The following is an 18666-nucleotide window of genomic DNA, read 5'->3' as shown; positions in this document are numbered from 1 at the left end:
TTATATTAGAGATTAGGGTTTGGGACAAAGTACCATAGAAATAAAATGTCATTTCCATCCCATCATATCAAGAATGAAGCTGGGTGGTGGTGACACATTCCTTGAATTCTAGCACTTGGGAGGCAGAGGCGGGAGGATCTCTGTGAGTTCAAGGCCAGGCTGGTTTATAAGAGCTAAATCCAGGACAGGCACCAAAGCTACACAGAGAAACCCTGTCTCAAAAAAACAAAATAAATAAATAAATAGATAGATAGATAAAATAAAAAAGAATTAATCAGTTTTATCATTACATTATACTTCTCAACTAGTCTTACAGAAGGACTTATTTTTAATTATGTAAACTATATGTGGAAGAACAAATTTAGGAATTTCTTCAAATTCAGAAAAATTTTAAAGATTTATTTTTATTTCTAATTGTGTGTGTGCCGTGTGTGCAGGTGCCTGGAGAGGCCAGAAGTGTGAAGGAGTGTATGGGGCCCTCTGGAACTGGAGCTGTACGTAGCCATGAGCTGCATAGGTGCGGAGTTCTGTTCCAGCAACAGAGAATTCTGGCTCTCCAGAAGAGCATTGCATTCTACAGTAAAATTTATCTTTTTAGTGGGTGCATTTGCCTTGATGTGTTTGGAGGTCAGAGGACAGTGTGTGGAAATCTGTTCTCTGCTTTCCAGGGGTCAAACTCAGCCTATCAGGCTTGGCTGTAGTGTCCACCTAACAGACCCAAGTTTCTTCAAATTCTGTTTTTATAAATGTTCTGTTTAAGATGTAACACATTTTTTTGGGGGTATATGCCCATGAATGAGCTGCCTGGAGGCCAGAGGTGTGCTGGATCCCTTCCAGCTGAAGTGACAGAGTGTGAGCCCCCTGGTATGGATGCTGGGAACCAACATGGAGTCATCCCTCTAGCCTAAGATCACTGCTTTCATTGTCACTGGTTAAAAACAAAGGATGTAAGATTTTAAGTGGATTAGTTATTACAAGAATAAAAACTAGGGTTACAATCCCCTAACAAATATAAAATGAATAAATATGAATTCTTCAAGCAAAGAGGGAAGATGGGGCTTTAAGTTAGGTAAAGGCCATCACAAAGCAGTGTGCATCTATCTAGCTGAAACTCTCGGGCCAGAGTTTCTATCAGCAGACACCCCTTTCCATGGTGACTGGGTTTAAGAGTTAATTATATTCTAGTAAGCTTTTCTCTCTACTTTGACTAATGCTTTCCTTTCCTCCCCAGTCATTTCTTATCTTTAGAAAAATGATATTATCTACACCAGTGCTGTTCATTTTCAAAAGCACTCATGGCAAGAATTTTAAGAGTTGTATTCTTCACTTCCTGCCAGAAAAGTGTGGGGCCTCTGCTTTCAATTACAAGAGCAACCCAAACCAAATTTCAATGCTGGGCACATAATTCTTAAGTCCCACATTCTAAGACCACAGAGGAGAAGGGAGTAGGCAGAGAGAGTTTAACAAATATGTTTAAGCATCAGTATGAGCTAGGCTATGAGCCAGCAGACAGTGAGTCAGTGGTTTTTCTGAAAGATAGGAAGTGAGTGAGTGTGTGTATGTGTGTGTGTGTGTGTGTGTGTGTGTGTGTGTCAAGACTGTTGTTACAGGTGGAGGGAAAACCAAATCCCTTAAACCTATACATCTGCAGATGTGGCACATTTGGGAGAAGGATAACACAGTCTCCGCAGTTAATTATCTTGAGAGTTCAGGGTCAGGGAGGGGCCTTCCTGCAGAAAGTGACTATTGAGCTTATATGTAAGGAATGAGCAACCCAAACAAGGGCAGGAGTTAGTCACTACCTGAAAGGCACAGAGAAAGAGAGCACTTGGTTCTTCAAGAAAAAGATAAATTACTCAGACGAACCAGTGTGTGTTGGTTGGAGAACGGAAAGGTCCAGGCAGAGGAGAATCAGGAGAGGTGGGATGGTGACAAGAATTCCAGATCTACTACCCACCAGCTCCAGCCTTGAAAGAATTAGTTAGCATCTCTGGGCTGCTGCTGCTTCTTTTTTCTTCTTCTTCCTTTTCATCTTAATGTGGGTATGATAATGTGGGTCCTGCATCACGCACTATTTTGAGAGTTAAATGAGGTAAGTTGGAGGACTGCCTAGCATGGCATTGGCAGGTAGGAAGAGCTTAGCAAGAAGGGGTGCGTTATAATTAAACACATTTGGGTTAGAAGCCATATTAATTCAGTGACTGTCTGAAGTAGCAAGCTTTTGACGGTCTTTGGATTTCCTGGAGAGCATCTGCCCTGGCATCATCCTGAGTTCATCTTGACAGTCACAGGATAGGTGTAGAAGGAAAGGAAGATAATCTCTTTTATATTCCATACACAAAAGGGAGACCCAGTGCCTACCTTGGATTGAATGGGGGTGGATGAATGGGCTTTACAGAGGCTGGTCTAAGTGGGAGACTTCCCATCTATGCTCCCCTGACAAATTTTAGACAGATATTCCCCATCTCTCTCCCTTGCCTATGGCCACTCCTGAAATGAAGATTTTTGTGACTGGAAACAAGAAGTAATGTTCTCCTGATTTCCAAAGCAGCTGTACCAGTTTGCACTTCCACCAGCAATGCTGAAGTGTTCCCTTTACCCCAAATCCTCTCCAGCATAAGTTGTCATCAGTGTTTTTGATTGTAGCCATGCTTACAGGTGTAAGATAGAATCTCAGAGTTGTTTTGATTTGCATTTCTTTGATGGATAAGGATGTTGAGCATTTCCTTAAGTGTCTTTCTGTCATTTTAGATTTTTCTGTTGAGAGTTCTCTGTCTGTACTCCATTTTTTATTGGATTTTTTTTGATGACCAATTTCTTGAGTTCTTTGTATATTTCGGACATCAGCTCTCTGTCTGATGTGGGATTGATGAAGATATTTTCCCATTCTGTAGGCTGCCATTTTGTCTTGTTGACCATGTCCTTTGCTTTTACAGAAGCTTCTCAGTTTCAGAAGGTCCAATTTTTAATTGTTTCTCTCAGTGTCTGTGGGGTTATATTTAGAAAGTGGTCTCCTGTGCCAATGAGTTCAAGTGTACTTCCCACTTTCTCTTCTATGAGGTTCAGTGTGGTTGGTTTTATGTTGAGGTCTTTGATCCATTTGGACTTGAGTTTTGTGCATGGTGGTAGATATAGATCTATTTTCATTTGCTACATGTTAATACCAGTTATGACAGCACCATTTGTTGAATATGATTTCTTTTTTCCATTTGATATTTTTTACTTTTTGTCAAAAATCATGTGTTCGTAGGTGTGTAGATTGATATCTGGGTCTTCAATTCGGTTTCATTGGTCGTCCTGTCTGTTTTTATGCCTGTACTAGGCTATTATGCCAAAACCACTCTGTAGTAGGGTTTGAAGTCAGGAATTGTGATGCCTCCAGAAGTTCCTTTATTGTACAGGATTGTTTTGGCTATCCATATGTTTTGGCTTTTCCACATGAAGTTGAGTATTTTTCTATAGAGGTCTGTTAAGAATTTTTCTGGGATTTTGATGGGTATTACATTGAATATGTAGATTGCCTTTTTTTGCTGTTAATTCTACCTACCCAAGAGCATGGGAGATCTTTCCATTTTCTGGTGCCTTCTTCAATTTCTTTATTCAAAGATTTAAAGTTCTTATCATATCGATCTTCCAACTGCTTTGGAAATCAGTATGGCAATTTTTCAAAAAATTAGAAAACAACCTACCTCAAGACCCAGCAATACCACTCTTGGATATATACCCAAAGAATGCTCAATCATACCACAAGGACATGTGCCCAACTATGTTCATAGCAGCATTATTTGTCATAGCCAGAACATGGAAACTACCTAAATGCCCCTCAAAAGAAGAATGGGAAATGTGGTACATTTACACAATGGAGTACTACACAGCAGAAAAAATAACAACATCTTGAAATTTGTGGGCAAACGGATGCTTCTAGAAAATATAATATTGAATGAAGTAACCCAGACCCAGAAATACAAATATAATATAGTCACTCATGAGTGGTTTTTAGACATAAAACAAAGAAAAAACAGCCTACAGTTTCAATCCCAGAGGACCTAGATAACAAAGAGGAGAGTAAAAGTGACATACATGGATTTAATCTACATGGAAAGTAGAAAAAGACAAGACCTCCTGAGTAAATTCGGAGCATGGATATCAAAGGAGAAGGTGGAAAGGGAGGGGGAGGAAGGGAGGGGAGTGGATAAAAAATATAGCTTAGTAAAAACAATAAAAATAAATAAAAGACAAAAACAGTGGTGTTCTACCTGTTGTCTGTTAAGTGCCATATTATGCTGCCCCAAATTCTATGTGTGATTTTTGTCTTCTCAATTATGTGGTTGACTATGGGTGTGCAGAATTTCAGCAAGACAGAGAATTTCATGTTTTGACCTTTGCAGGAGAGAAAGGAGCCCATGGAGGCAACTGCTTATCCAGCTCCCATTCAGATGCTTCTCAGAGCAGTGGGACAGTTGACTTTGTACAGAGACATCAATATCCCTCAAGTCACTGCATGGCCAAGATGGCAGGAGCTTTGCGTGACATTTCTTCCTCCTCCCTTTTTTATTAAATGGCCAACCAGCGGTTAATCGGGTATCCTTATTAGTCATCCTATCTTCTGGCTATGTCCAACTACTCATGCCCAAATACCATCTACTTGATTCCTAGTTGGAATCCTTAATCTTGACTCTCTTTGCCATCTGCTCTTCTCTACCAGGCTAGACCCTGCTCCAACTGACATTAAAGTTAGTTCTCGGTCAGATGCTCTTCCAGTATCCCATTTGTGGTCACTCTCCCAGGTCAAGTTAACCTATGATTCTTTCTGCCTCTGTTGTCCCAAAATCCCAGGCAAGCACTAGGCTGGGAACTCATGGGACACTAGGACCCTGTGGTGCTTGTGTCAATGATCCAAGACATCATCATGGGGATACAGAAATAGAAAGAGTAAAGAGAAGAATTAGTTAATAAAATAATAGTATATGGAGAAGACACTAGAATATGTCTCTTGGTATCTTAGGGCACTTTAAAGGCAAGTTTCTTGAAAGCTTTTTAGTCTTCATAACATTCTAGTAAAAATTACATTAAATTTTAATTGTTTAGGACCCCGGAGATACAGCCCAGTTGTTGTAGGTGGTGGCTGTGTGCATAATTCAAAGCACTGCAAAAGGATTATCATTTAAATAGTCACTCAAGAGTAATCAATGTTTCCTGGAAATACCTTAGAATTTACAAATGGGTAAGAAGTAAAGCAAAACCCCTGTAATCTCACCACATAAACAGTATAGCTATATATATATCCTGTATGTTTCTAATAAGTGTAGATTAGTAATTTCAATTACTACATATTTTATAACTCTTCTTTAATCATTTATAATATCACCAACATCCTTCTTGCCATTAGTCTTCTTTTAATAATTGTATCATGTCTACTGAAGATGAAACATAACCAGATAGTTGTCTTATTTAATGATTTCTCTGGATTCTGGCCACTCAATTGCTTCTAATTTTTTCCTCTGTTATGATTTACTTCATAATGAACACTTTGCAGCTAAGTACTTCTGTACATTTATCTTGTTTCTTTCTAGTTTTAGAATACGTCCCTACAAATTAAAGAACAGATGCTACTGAGCTTATGGTGAGGTGAGATTGAAAGCACCTAGCACAGGTTTGTAGTAGGAGCTGCAGGCCACTTTCCACCACCCGGCTCCCAGTTAGTTTTACCCAAAATAATTACATGGAAACTCTATTCTTTTAAATACTTCTTGGCCCATTAGTTCCAGCTGCTTATTGGCTAACTCTCACAGCTTGATTAACCCATTTCTAATAATCTCTGTACCACCATAAAGTGGTGGCTTAACGGGAAGATTCTAGCCTGCATCTGTCTTGGGTCTGCCTGAGGCATCTGCCTGACTCTGCTTTCTTTCTCCTACAATTCTGTTCTGTCTACTCTGCCTACCTAATTTTCTGACCTATTAAAGGGCCAAGGCAGTTTCTTTATTAACCAATGACAGTAACACATAGACAGATGACCCTCCTCCATCACAGGTTGAAAATCTAAGCTGAAAAATATACTTTACATGTTTAGCACAATAGTTCTCAATGTTCCTAGTGCTGCAACCTTTTTAATATTTATAGCTCCTCATAAAGTTATTTTTGCTGCTACTTCATAACTGTAATTTTGCTACTGTTATGAATTGTAATGTAAATATATGATACGTGGATGGTCTTGGGTGACCCTTGTGGAAAGATCATTTGACCCACAAGTTGAGAACCTTGGTTTAGTCCCTCAGAGCCCTGAGGGCATGGTTGCTTTTCTCTTGGAATTGCACTGCTCACTTTGCTGCTGCTCTCCAGTGTTGCCAGAGAGCATCACATTACTTACAGTTAAACCCCAAAAGCATGTTGGCTCAAAACTCAGTGCCTTCTTAAGTCACTTATATACACAGGGACTTCATATATCATAACACATATAATTAATATAAATTAATATAATACACATATATAGAGAAAACACAAATAATATTATGAAATTTGCATTATAACATCTGTAACTCTCCCATAAATTTTAAATAATTTCTTGGTTGATTACACTATTTAATGTAATGTAAGTATTATACAAGATAATTAACTTGTCCATGCAGATTCATTTTTTCCAAGATATTTTTTTATATTCACACTGGATAACACAAGGGTTTATTAAAAATAAAAGATTAAATCAGTGTTTGTTGATCTGAAGGGATGTCAAAAATGATAACCAATTATTTCCAAATATCAAACAATCAGCATCAAAAACATGCATACAAGTAACATTGTACAGACTAATCATGTATTTAGTACATGTGTATGTAAAACAACAATTATTTTTTAAAGAGGCAATAAATTTGAAAGAGGTCAGGGAGGAGTATATGTGAAGTTTGGAGGAAGGAAAGAGAGAGAAATAATGTAATTAATTATATTATAATTTCAAATTATAAAATATTTTAGATGTTTCTTATAAAATATGCAGTAGAATTTCATATGAATCTAGTGATGTCATCATAGATTACTAACCCACTCAAATATGGTTTGTTGAATCTGTTATTGTGAAAACTATGAAGAGAGATGTACAATTGTATGGTTTCTAGGGAAAACATGCCTATAGCAGGGTTGAAATATCATTATCTCAAACCACAATCAATTGGAGACCATCTGTAAAGGTCTCAAAGACATGTATTTGATTTTCAATATCTTTGGTGAAGACTTACTCTTTGCCAAAGAAAGTCATACTATCAACACTCCTATTAAATCAGCTTCTTGATATCATCTGGTGCTGTCATTATTTTCAATATTTGGCAATTAATGAGTGGAGAGGGGATCTTATTGGAAGTGCAGACTATTGCTGAATAATGACACTGAGCATCCATCCTACCAGTCAGTCTCTTTACTTAAGTTTTTGCTTCCTTTTTGTGAGTTACTCTGCTTATAGTCCCAGTTTTCATGTGGTTAGTATGTGTTTTTTGCCTAGCAGCCACAGTAATACTAAGACTTATTGGGCCTGCTATTTACTAAATCATTTCATATAATCCTGTGAATAACTCTAGTATTTGAAATAAGAATTCTAGTTCTCTGAAGACATGTGATACCTTTTCCAACACTGCTTTCCAGAAAAATGTGATTTTCATTTTGTAGAGAATCTGAGGCAAGGAGGCATCATGAGTTAAGACACCGAGCTATCAAAAGGAGCACTTGAGTTAACTTCATCTGTCAGCATACTTTTGAACAAAAACCTGCATGGCAGTAGCATTTTTTCCTCACATTTAAAATACAATTCCATGGGACTGAGGTGATAGGTTAGTTAATAAAGGGCTTGATGTGCAGGCATAAGGATTCGATTTAAAGATCTAGAAGCCATGTAAAAAAAAAAAGCCTGGCATAGAGATACACACTTATAATCCCAAACTGGTGGGGTAGAAACAGACAAATTCCTGGGGCCCATTGGCTAGACAACCTATATAACTCAGAAAAATTTAGGTCAATGAGAGACCCTGTCTCAAAAAACAAGGTGGTGGCATAAACCTTTAATCCCAACACTCAGGAAGCAGAAGCAGGTTGATCTCAAAGACAGCCTGGTCTACAGAATGAGTTCCATGACAACCGGGGATACACAGAGAAACATTGCCTCAACATAAACAAACAAACAAACAATAGAAGGTTATTGCTTCCAAGAAGAATGTCAAAAGTCACATAATTTTGTCTTGATTGTCTTCTGGCCTTGACTAATGGACACACAGATGTGTATGTGAAATTGTACTCATGTGTACATACATATTTAGCTCCATAGCTCAGATGCATATATGAACACACACAGTCACACAGGTTCAGAGATAAAATGAAATAAATATAATCACACACATCTATAATAGATATAACTGATGCTGAAAATCCATGTTCTTTTAATATATTGTCTTTTATTTCTGTCCTGACTATTGGGAATCTGTGTTTTCAGGGTTGCCTATGAAGGTAATCCACAAACATATAAAAGATATGGGCAATGACAAACAGTCCAGCTCATTCTTGGCCCTGTCTCCAGTTATCCAGAAGTTGGGAAGGATTTTACAGCCAAATCCATTCTTCTCTTCACTTGTTTCTATGTTCAGCACCATAATAAGAAAGTATCTCACTACTATAAGGTGTTAGGAATATTCATGTATATTTTCTTACTATTTTGTGGTCTATTTTACCCCTAAATTTTAATGTTGTGGGGTTTATTTTGACTTCACAGAATGGTATACAATTCTTCCATTTTTTTTACTGTGTAGTTAACATTTAAATTTTAAATCTGGAGAGAAAGCAGAGAGTATTTCGTGTCCAATTGCAGAGCCCAAGAGGATTAATTATAGAGAAATAAAATGGGAAAAGATGCCAGTGCTGAGGGTCCACAGGAAGGAACTGCTCCTCGAGTGGAAAGTGAACATGTTCACTATTTTCCCAGTGGAACTCACAATTTTTATGTGATTGGTTCCAACAAATAACTGATGTAACAAGAGAGAACCTCACAGGACCACTTCTGGCAGATTATTCCAGCTAGATTTCCTCCACTGCTATAGCTAAGGAAGAACAATGCAGGGGATTCTCCTAATCCTATTTGGTTTGGAGCCTCAATAATCTTGGGTGAAAGCCTTTTGATTTCAGGGCTAGTGTCTTGGAGGCCTTTGATATGTGGCCCATCTTGGGACTCACAATGTTCAACTGGTGACACATTCGAACTTGACCTCGGAATCCAAGATCTTAGAGGAGAGTTGGGTAGTGTTTAGTGGGAGATTGCGCCAGCAAAGTTCCAAACCTGTTCTCTTTTCTTATTTTTTCTTTCATTCCTTGTGTTAATTTAAACATTCTCAGATTTTATATAACACACATGGCCTTGGTCCAGCACACAGTGCTCTCCTCTGATTCCTAGTTGTCCCTAATCTTTGGGGTTCTTTTACTAGGAGAACAACACCCTGCTTTTCTGTACCAGTTGTGAAACCTCAGAGAACCTCTTCTCCCTTTGGATCACTCCTGTGGCCTCCTCATTTGTTTGCTTACTCAAGTGCCTTCCTTTTGTCCCTCCTGCACAGAATAAATAAATGATGTTCATCTTCCCATAATACCCATCTGTGGATGATGCAGTTCTATTATGGCTAAGGCGATGTGTTTTGATTATTCAATGAAATCTACATGAAATGTATCATGTAAACTAATTTCATTTGTTTCTAGTCCTTTCCACTGTTGGCTTATCCTCCCATTATACTGGACTATCATGATGTAGTCAGACTTTCTTTAGACTTTCAGCTCACAAACAGCAACAAGGGGACACTTATATTAATTATGATAGCCCTTGTAGCTTAAATTAACCTGTCTCTATTAATCTACATTCTGCCTGTGACTCAGTTACCTCTACTCTGTACTGTATGTCAGACTTCTTCAGAGTCTTCTGGTGTCTCTACCTCTGTTCTTCATAGAGTTCTATCTTCCCAGAAGTCCTGCCTAGCTATTGGCCATTTAGCTGTTTATTAAACCAATCAGAAGGCGCCTTAGGCAAAGACACGTTTTGACAGTGTATACAAATATTCCACAACATCATGGTCCAATCCTGCACTTTTCTGGTGTGGTTTTCTCTCTTACCATGTCTTCAAAGTTTGATCATGTTCATTTTTCAACCCTCCTTCTCAAAGTTTCCATGTGGGTCAAGTCTTCCTGGTTGCTTCAAGCCATGATGATCTTCTTTTGCCTTTTTTATAATTAATTTTATTGTCTTCATGATTATCTAGAGTATTTTTCTTATGTTTCCATTCCTTACTTGTGGAACCCAATGCTATTCCTTGGATGAGGGACTTACATAGTTTGTCCTCTTGATTTCACTCTTCCCGAGGTTCAAATGCTGTTGATATTCAGCACACACTCACCAAATCTGTCAGTGCTTAGTAAGCATTTAGCATTAACAATTCTTCCTGGTTGCCATTAACCCAGGGGCAACTTAAATTTAATTGCCACTTAGAAGTTTCTAGAGCAATGCTAATTAATATTGTATGCACAAAAGCTTTCAGGGGTAGGAGCCATTTTCAGGACTTGTTTAAAGTATGAATTTTCAAGCCTCATTTTGAATTTTTAAGTAGCAACTCTGTATTGATACCTTAGTGAAGCCTGTCTTAAGTCAGGTCTAAAAGAACTACGGCACACAAGTCTTTATAAGCCATACTAAGTTATGAAGAATGAGGTAAACAGAATAATCATATAAAAGATGTACAACAGTCTATTTGCTGTTTGTTGTGTTATTTTAAGTATTCAATTTATGTTAATGTATTAAATCCTTGGAATGCTTCTAAGAGATAGCTAAAAATTATAGTTTTCTTTTTCATTGTATCGAGACAGCATGTTTCTATGTAATTAGGGCTGGCCTCAAACCCTTGATCCTCCTGTCTCAGATCCACAGTGCTAGGGTTATAAGAGTGGACCACCATTCCTGGCTTATGTTATCCTTTTGTCTGACTAGAACACATGCTGATCTAGAGGGGTCTTTCAGACAGAAGAAAGGACATAAAAGGTAAAAGGAACCCCACAGAACCAAAGGCTCTGTGCTTCTGTGATGAATATTCTGTTCCACAAAAAGAAATAAGTTGTGAATTTTAAGATCTTTATTTTGTTCTACACTGAGAGGATGCTGTTGTGGAATATTACATTAACTCTGCAAAGATGTGTTATATTTGTTTATGTTGTGGTATAAAGGCATTTTACATTGTTTATGCTGCAGTTATTTAATGATATAAAGATGTGTCTTCTTTCTTGCATAAAGCACCTGATTGGTCTAATAAAAAGCTGAATGGCCAATAGCTAGGCAGTAGAAGAATAGGCAGGGCTGGTGGGCTGACAGAATAAGTAGGAGGAGGAATCTAGGCTCATGAGGGAGAAGAGAAGAGGAGGAAAGAGAGGGAGACACCTGGGCCATCAGCTAGGAAGCCGTCAGCCGTCCAGACATGGAAGAAGCAGGAAGAGTAGGACATACAGGATAAAAAACTGTAAAGAACCCTGAGGCGAAACATAGATGAAGAGAAACTGGCTCCATTTAGTTATGCAAGCTACTGCGACAAACACAAGGCAGGGCTGAGCATTCTCAAGTAATAAGAAGAGCCTTTAACCAGAATTTTGCTTGTTACTTAGGGGCAAGTGTCAGTTCAAAATATTGACCATTCATATCCTGAATATAAGTGTGTCTTTTAATATCTGCCACTTTGATGATTGGATAGATGCAGTTCTTTTTTGTAAGGCTACAAAAATCATTCATGACCTGGGTTTGCATCAATGTCATAAGAGAAATACTCAAGAGGATATGGCCATTCACAAGTTCTGAGACTACGACCTGACTCTAGGAGGAGGTTAATGTGATTTTTCATGATTCTCCATTATGGTAACAAAAGTCTGGATTTATTTCACCAACACTAGAGGTTAAAACTTATTATTATCATTGCAAAGATCTCATTCTCTTTTTACTTTCAGCATATCATGATCAATTAAATAGCATCAAAGAAAAAAAAAAACAAAACAAAACAACAACAACAAAAGAAGTCTCCATGTCATGATTTGGAAGTTGGTTGTGGCCCCAAAGAAAGCCTGCTACAATACACACTCAAATTTCTTTGCTATGACACCCTAATGTGTGAGTATTTATCCCAGTGACATAAAGTCACACCTCATTCAGAGCAGAAAATGAATTCTTTGATCATTTTTTCTTATTGTTTTTAGAACTTGTACTAGGGAAAATGGTATCAACGGTCCTCAAAGTGTGGTCTGGGGACCCATGCTTGTCCTTAAGACACTGGGGACCCATGGATTCTCTGAAGACACTTCTAAAATTATCTTCATAAAAATGAAGATTCAGGGTCCATGTGACTAACATGCTGTATTATATGGGTACAAATTAAAGGCAGGAGCAGATGTGAGAGCACAGCTTACTTCTGCCATACCAAACATTAAAGAAATTTAAAAATAAAAGTAAAATCTCAATTTTCCTCATCAAATTATTTTGTCTTGGGAAAGTTTTTTATAACGTGTTAATTATATTGACCTTTTAACATTTGGTGGGTATAATGGGCTTACAGTTATTATTTCAAAATAAAAAATACATTTTAGAGGCTTATTTTATTTTAAATTTTGTGTATGTAGGCAGGTATATGCGTATGTGTACATGTGCTTGCAGGGACCAGAAGAAGACATCAGATCCCCCGGGATCTGCGGTTTCAGGCAGTTGTGAATCTCACAATGTATGTGCCGAAACTGAACTCTGTCCTCTGCCAGAGTAGCAAGTGCTCTTAACTGCTGTGCCATCTTGCCTGCTAGCCCAATATATAAATATTTTAAGTAGTCATATAAAATCTTAATTTGGTCAGCATTAATAGATATGACCAATATAAACAAAGCATAATATAACTGATAGGATGAAGAACATTTGAATTAAGTTACTCACTACAGTAAGTTAAAGTATAAACGAACCAAAATTTTGAGCTCTACTGGGGAGGCTAGAACAGACTCAAGTCTTTAATTGCACCTGGACTATTCTCTTTTTTCTTTCCCTCCCAGAAATCTATTTACTTAAAATTCATTGTTTGAGAATTTCTTTTTTTTTCTCATTTTTTTATTAAAGATTTCCATCTCCTCCCCCTTCCCTCCCCTCCCTTCCACCCATACCCCCACTCCACCCCTCTCCAAGACAAAGAGCCATCAGGGTTCCCTTCACTATGTTAAGTCCAAGGTCCTCCCAGTTCCCCCTAAGTCCAGGAAGGTGAGCAACCAAACTGACAAGGCTCACAGTGAGCCCGTCCATGCTGTAGAGTTCATGCTCATCGCCGTTGTCCTTGGTTTCTCAGTCCTCCTCCACCGTCAGCCACATTCAGAGAGTCCGGTTTGGTCCCCTGTTCCATCAGTCCCATTCCAACTGGACTTGGTGGTCTCCCGTTAGATCTGTCCCACCGTCTCAATGGGTAAACACACTCCTCACGGTCCTGACTTCCTTGCTCATGATCTCCCTCCTTTTGCTCCTCATCGGGACCTTGGGATCTCAGTCCGGTGCTCCTATGTGGGGCTCTGTCATTTTCTCCATCCAATGCCAGGTGAAGGTTCTATGGTGATATGCAAGATATTCATGAGTATGACAATAGGATCTGTACATTTCTGGCACCCTCTCCTCAGCTGCCCAAGGACCTAGCTGGGGGCGTCTTCCTGGACACCTGGGAATCCCTCTAGAGTCAAGTCTCTGCCAACCCTAGAATGGCTCCCTTAATTAAGATATATAATTCCTTTTTCCTATATCCACTTTTCCTATATCCCAACCATCCTATTCCCCCAAGCTCTTCCCATCCTCCACTTCACACTTTTCTCTCCCCATCCCCCCCCATCCCACCCCACCCCCATGTTCCCATTTTTTGTCCGGCAATCTTGTCTACTTCCAGTATCCAGGAGGATAACTATATGTTTTTCTTTGGTTAAAGGACATCGAGCCTATAATTCATAAAAAATCCTAGAGAAGCTATATAAGAAGGTGAACCCAAAGAAAAACATATTGTTTGAGAATTTCTTACAAGGAGATAATGTGTTTTGATCAGATATACCCCGTCTCCACCACTCCCCGCAAACTCCAGGTTCCCCTTCTTTCCTGTTTTAAGTTTATGTTTTCCTTATTTGTTTATTTTTTAATGGTTCTTGAGTTTGAACCCAGAGTTTGGGAAATGCTCTTCTGAGGAGCTACACCTCGTTCTTACATTGGTTTCTGAAATCATAACTCAGTTCTCTATGTGTGTGCTTAAATAATTAAACTTTGAGATGCATTTTGTCCTGTGGGTTTATTTGATTTAAAATTTTATTTACGTATGCAATGTTTATTTGTAAATCCTATCATATAGTTGGCACTCAGCTAAGTGTTGGAAGCTAAAAGGGGCATGGGAACGCCTGCCACCAAGCAGCTCAATATTGGTGTTCAATCTTAAGGGTTCTGTTCTCTGTCAGCTGCTTAGCAAGGCTCCCGGGCAGTTGTTAACAAGGGAGCTAAGAAGCTATGTGGGCGCTTCTAAGAAAATCAAGCTGAATGCAATTCAGAAAATGTTCCCTAGCAGGACTGTAGCTGACTTTTGTGTTTACTCTTTGCTCTTTGGAGGCCTGCCACCCAGCTCCCAATTAAATACACAAAGACTTATTCTTACTTATAAATGTCTGGTCCTAGTTTAGCTTATTTGTAGGCTGCTTTTCTTAACTTAAATTATCCCATCTACCCCTTTTCTCTGGGATTTTACCTTACTCTATTCTATATACCTCTCTTTCCTTCCTACTCCGTGGCTGGGTGTGTGGCTGGATGTGTGGCTGGGTGTGTGGTCCCCGGTGTCCTCCTCTCCTTTTCTCACTACTCCCCCTTTGCTCATTCTTCTCTCTCCTCTTATTTATTCTTTTTGCCCACCTGCCCTGCCTATTTATCTCTCCTGCCTAGCTATTGGTGCTCATCTCCTTATTAGACCAATCAGGTGTTTTAGACAGGTGAAGTAACCCAGCTTCACAGAGTTAAACAAAGGCAACATAATATTTGCATCATTAAACAAATATTCCACAGCATAAGCAAATGTAATACTTCTTTAACTAATATTCCACATCACAGGTCTCAGGACGCAGAGTCCAAGGAATGGAGAGATCCATGCACACTGACATGAAAATGATATTTGGATCTGGTGTGGACTCTGCGGCTCAGTAAGCAGACAGACTGAGACTGAACGGCTAAGCCAAATTGAGCAGCTGCCAATGTCAGGCTGAATGCGGAGAGGTGGGCATGCTTATAGAAGTGAGATCCCTGTTCCCTGTGTACAAGATGTGGGCTGTGGCAGGAGCCTGGCAGCACAGACACTGGGGGCAGAGGAATTTGGGCCCACACTAGCCCTTTTGCCTATGGATGCTTTCTTATGTCTTTTGGATTACTGGCAAGAAGATATCTCTCTTGGGTGTGCTTAAATGTCCATGCCATCATTCCGTGTTTCCCAGACTTACCAGATTACAAACTTCCCTACATCGCAAGCATTAACTGGAAGGGCTAGTTATAGATGCAAGATTCAGTCAGTCCTGGGTATACTGATTTCAGGAGGGGCCTGCTGTTCTGAGTCCTCATCAAGATGTCCAAAAACTCCCAATCAACAGCTTGGGAAATGACTCAGAGTTTAAGGGCACCTACTGCCAAGGCTGATGACCCAAATTCACCAGAACCTACATAGTGGAAGGAGGGAACCCATTCCTGAGAGCTGTCCTCCCCACCACAGATGTGCTGTTGGGCGACACATCCCCCCCAAAGCCAACAAAAGACACATGAATATTATAGTCATGTTTGAGAAGAGAGCTACAATTCAGTCACTAACTTCAAAGCTGTGCTCTGGGGGACTTAAAAGAAAACCCAATCTGTTCATTAAACCATAGTCACAGTGACCCAATCTAACAAAGCAAGAATGGCAACAATAAATGCAAGCTAGCAGTGATTAGGACACTATGATAACTCTTGGGAGTTCACTTGTTTCTTTAATGGCACTATGTTCTTCTTAGCCTCAGCATCATGGCTCCTCTGGGAAATCACGGCTGACCTCATTGCTGGTGATTTCCTGGTTTTACGATGCATGCCGAGAGCATGGCATTAGAGTTAGGGGTATGACCAGTGCTGCTGGAAGAGGTGGAGGAAGGACAGCTTGTTCCTGGGAAGAGAGGCAAGCTCATGTTTGGTCAGGGGCTCTCAAGTTCATGGCCAAAGTTAAGAGCGATTTACTGAGGGCCAAGTGGAAAAAGAGGCTCTAGGCTTCTCTTGACTGGAAACTTTGAAATTCTGGAAAGAGACAAATCACCGCAGAGCTCTCGTTTGTTCTGAGAACTTCCCGAGGAACTGTGAAGCCTGTGCTGTTTGATCCCATGGGAAAGGAGCTCAGTGTTACTGGAGTGGTTTTTCAGTTTGTGAAATTATGCACACCACATTTTGGGGATACCTGAGTTAGAAGATGTCAGGGATATCAACCATCTCATCTTTTTTTGTTTGTCCTCATACAGCCTGGTCTGGCAATCAGCAGACATGAGCTTCAAGATGCCTGCGGCACCAGCTTGCAGGGTGACCTAGAGCAAGCTCCTGCCTCTTCTCAGTCTCCTCTACAGCCTGCTTAAAGAAAGCTGCATGGATTTCTTGTGCTTGGAATATTGCAAAACAATGCTGTCATGACATGGTTTGAGCATTCTTAGAGGAAGAAGCCTGCGTATACAAGGGTAAAAGTCTGAAGTCTACCTTCTCTGTGTTCTGAACTATGTGAACTATGTCTGCTGTGTGGTCAAAGTACACAGGATCAGCTTGGGAACTCAAAAAACAGGTGTGTGTGTGTGTGTGTGTGTGTGTGTGTGTGTGTGTGTGTGTGTGATATTCGTTTTCCTATACAAACAAAAACAAAACAAAAAGCAGACATCAGTTCTGGGGCTGGAGAGATGGCTCAATGATTAAGAGTGTTTGCTGCTCTCAGAGAAGACACCTATTCAATTGCCAGCACCCAAGTGTTTGCTCACAACCATCTATAACTTCAGTTTCAGAGAATCTGACACCGTCTTCTGGCCTTCAAAAGGCATTAGGCAAGCATGTAGTACATATGCATACATACAAGCAAAACACTCATACATATAAAATCTAATTAAGAAATCTTTTTTTAAAAAATATCCAGTTTCTTGTTACTGAAGTGTTATTGATGAATAAAGATGGCATATAAGTAAAGTATATGATTAATGTGGGATTTCCCTCTGTATGTTGTAAATACCATTGGTTAATAAGGAAACTGGTTTGGCCTGATAGGGTAGATAGGCGGGAAAAACTAAACTGAATTCTGGGAAGAAGAAGGCAGAGTCAGAAGCCATGTAGCCCTGCTGGAGACAGACACTGGAACTTTACCTAGTAAGTCACAGCCACATGGGCATACACAGATTAATAGAAATGGGTTAAATTAACATGTAAAAGTTAGACAATAAGAAGCTAGAATTAATGGGCCAAGCAGTGCTTTAAATAATATAGTTTCTGTGTGATTATTTTGGGTCTGAGCAGCCAGGTGACCAGGAAACAAACAAGAGACTCCTTTACAACATATGATGTATACAAACCAACAGATAGGTTACCTGACATGATTTTTGTGAGTGGTTTGTATAAGATTTTCTTAGCATGTTCCAACAATAGAATACATCATACCAACTATTCATCTTAACTGTGACTTTATGCATTCTGACCAATATTGTCCTTTGCTATCTGCCTTTCACCATTAACCTGTAACCACCATTAGACTTTGATACTGTGGATTTGACTTTTTTAAAAAAAATGTGTCACAAATAAGTGAGATCATACAGTATCTGCCTGTGATTCTTTATCTGGCTTATTTCACTATCATAATATCTTCAAGATATGTCTCTATTATTAAAAATAGGGTTACCTTCTTTTTCGTAAGGTTCAAGACTGTTTGTGTGTGTGTGTGTGTGCATGCACGAGTGCATGTGTATGTGTGTGTGTGTGTGTGTGTGTGTGTGTGTGTGTGATGCATGCCTTTGACACTTGTCAAGCTGTCTCCATGAGTAGCTCTGCAGTGACCACAGAGGTGTTCCCTTCAACTCCCTACTTGGTTTAATGGTTGTGAACTTTTCTCTGAGATCATACTTTTCATTTTCAGATATGAATGATGGATTGCCTCCCCCAACCAGAGATGTGCTTTGTGAAATATATTTCCCAAATATAAACTTTCTGTGCAAGTCACTGGCATGGATAAGGACATTCAGATTCTCTCAAGGGTGGATTCCCAGTACGAAGAACCGTTGCTTCTTCCTTCCTCCTCTTCCTGCCGTAGTCCTTAGAACTGCACAGTGGTGGTGAGGACTCCAAGTTGCCTCAGGCTGTTAGGTGTCAGGCCTGGGATCAGGACTTTGGATCCCCCCATGCTGTCCCACTGGCAATGGTTCTATGAACAGGTGCTTTAGAATGTGTGTGTAGCTCTGTACAACAGACTGTACTGTATGCACTGTAGAATGTATGTGTAGCTCTGTACAACAGACCATTTGTATATACTGTAGAATGTGTGTGTAGCTCTGTACAACAGACCATTTGTATGCACTGTAGAATGTGTGTGTAGCTCTGTACAA

At 39.5% G+C, this 18666-nt stretch overlaps 1 long non-coding RNA gene across 1 annotated transcript in view; it reads left to right on the top strand.

Annotated features, from left to right (window-relative positions):
• Window positions 1–16918, top strand: part of LOC119817539 — a 57554-nt gene extending 40636 nt beyond the window's left edge. The window contains exons 3-5 of the long non-coding RNA XR_005285905.1: window positions 12001–12160; window positions 15143–15304; window positions 16561–16918. This is a non-coding gene — a long non-coding RNA (uncharacterized LOC119817539). The remainder of the gene's footprint in view (window positions 1–12000; window positions 12161–15142; window positions 15305–16560) is intronic.
• The last annotated feature ends 1748 nt before the right edge of the window (window positions 16919–18666 follow it).

The sequence above is a fragment of the Arvicola amphibius genome, chromosome 6 (assembly GCF_903992535.2).
Source record: "Arvicola amphibius chromosome 6, mArvAmp1.2, whole genome shotgun sequence".
NCBI classification, from domain to species: Eukaryota; Metazoa; Chordata; class Mammalia; order Rodentia; family Cricetidae; genus Arvicola; species Arvicola amphibius.
Note: the sequence above shows the minus strand (reverse complement) of the source record. Positions and strands in the feature narration are given on the sequence as shown.